Raw genomic sequence first — 2426 nt, 5'->3', positions numbered from 1 at the left:
AGGCTACCCCTTCTCTCCAGGTATAGTTCTAGGCCCCTGGGTGGTCTCCAAAGAGAACATGCCTTAGTCTGTGATGGGCTGGGGGCTGCAGGGGAAAGCACAGGCTCTCTAAGTCAGGCACCAGATTCCCATCCGAGTTTCACTGGGACCCCAGGAAAATGCTTTCAGCTTCTCTCAAACAGGGGTGACTAGATCTATCCCGCAGGGTAGCTGGGAAGTGGGATGAGCTCAGGGCTATGGGAGGATTTAGCTGAATGGAAAAGGCCACATGCATGTTAATCATTAGTGTCAGGAAGCATTTAATACAAGTCTGTGGGGAAGGTAGCAGAGGGCCATCCCTGACTGCACATTAACTTCCACTGTCCTGACGCTGGGACCAGCCCGAGGCCCCTCTGGTCCCTTTACAGGACACACTCAGGCTTCACTGCAGGTCTTTCCAGGGTCCCAGAGGGGGCGGGCCCTAGACACAGGCACTGAGGCTGTGCTTGGCCCTGTGCCACCAGGTATTGCATGCTGCCGGCCTGCATTCCTTGTCTCCACCAGGGCAGCAGAGGCCGGGTCTGAGAAGTCATATGGTGGGGTTCCTGGCCCCTAACGAACCTAAAGCAGCCCAACCTCAGCTGAGACCAGCAAGGCAGGGTGCCTCCCTAAGCTGACCGCAGCTTGCCCTTGCCCACAAAAGTCAGAACTAGGCTTCCAGGGAAAAGGCCTGACTGGCGGAAGAGAGGCCTGGAGGTGTGGGAGGAGGTGGGGGTGGATTCAGGCACCCAGGAAGGAGTGGGTGATCCCTTTGGTGCTGACCTGGCCTGGTGTGAGGAGATCAGGCTCCTGGCCCCCGTTTCTGAGGTCTTACCCACACAGCTGCCCGCCCACAGAGCCGTGTCCAATCAGGCTGGAGAACAAGAGCCTCAAGTGCTTGTTCTGAATAAGTGCCCGGAAAGCTTTACCCAGCAGGGGAGTGAGGCACAGAAGTTGCCTCCAGGAAGCCTTCCGGCAGAGCCCACAGACACGAAAGCAGCTCCTGGACCCAAACATGGACCAAGAAGGTGAGGGAGACGGGGCTGGGAAGCCGGGGGCCAGCTGGTCTGAGGATACCCAAGGGTTGTCAGGCTCTGAACTGGCTTCAGGGAGAAGGCCAGCGCGACATTGCATCAGAGTCTCTGGGAGAAGCCCAGGTGAAGGGTGGCCTCATCAGAGCACGTGAAAGGAAGAGAAGCCAATGAGGAAGTGGAAGGATCAGGAAGGAATGTTATTTCCGTTCTGTTTCACACACATTAGAACAGGGTCATTGCCAAGTGCCGGATCCTGGAGAAGCAGACAAAAGGGGTGTGGCCTGCCCTCCAGCAGGTGACAGGCTGGCCTAAAACGCTGGTAAATAACCTTCTAAGGACAGTGGTCCACTCTGACCCTGAAGAAGAGGAGGGTGGTGAGAGTCTGGGCAGAGGATACTGACTTCCGCATCGCCTCACGAAAGGTTCATCCTTAGTTACGGATTGAATTTTGTCCCCCAAAAATGTGTTATAAATCCTACGTAATATTATTTGGGAATTGGGTTTTCTTTGTTATTTTTATAAGACCATATTAGTACAGGATGTGTGTTCAACAGGAGATGAGCCTTTCTACTCCTTAAAGAGGTACAGTCTCAGAAACCCATGGGGCAGTTCTACCCTTTCCTATCGGGTCACTGTGAGTCAGAATCGATTAAATGGCAATGAGTTTGAGGGTTTTGATGTGTTAAACCAAACACCTTTGAGAAGATTGATAGATGGTTGATTGATAGATAGATAGATGGATAGATAGATGATAGATAGATAGATGATAGATAGATAGATAGATAGATAGATAGATAGATAGATAGATAGATAGATAGATAGGCAGATGAGACCCACAGAAGCACACAGAAACATCCAGGAAGATATCTGGCGCATGAAGATTGCCAACAGACTGAAGAACAAAGGGTAAAAACAAGCCTGGACCTTCCCCAAGAGCTGGCACAGAGAGAAAGCCTTGCCCTAGCATCAGTGCCTCATCTGCATGGGGAGCTGGGTCATGAGTAAGGAAAAATGCAGAATTGATCCCTGCAGGTGATCCTGCTAGGTCCCACGGCAAGTGTCACATGAACTTCAAGAAGCACAAGGACCTCAAGACACATCACCACCTGAAGCACAGGGCAACCACCTGCCCTTGAACCATGAGGGCAGGATGCTCTTTGGCCAAACTTATTGAGTCTCATCTTCAAAGCCACTGTCAACACCAGTTCCCTCGGCCATCCCTTTGACAAAGATTAGCGCATGACCCAAGTAGTGGGCTGCTCTGTGGTGTCTTGCCTTCACGCTGTGGACTGTTACATTTCCCAACCCGCAGAGGTGCTTCTTACCTGCTTTAGGGTAAGACCTCTCACTGATTAACCTCGGTGAGGTCACCTA

This window comes from Echinops telfairi, unplaced genomic scaffold (genome assembly GCF_000313985.2).
Source record: "Echinops telfairi isolate 266 unplaced genomic scaffold, ASM31398v2 ScPeMD7_7457;HRSCAF=8495, whole genome shotgun sequence".
NCBI classification, from domain to species: domain Eukaryota; kingdom Metazoa; phylum Chordata; class Mammalia; order Afrosoricida; family Tenrecidae; genus Echinops; species Echinops telfairi.
Note: the sequence above shows the minus strand (reverse complement) of the source record.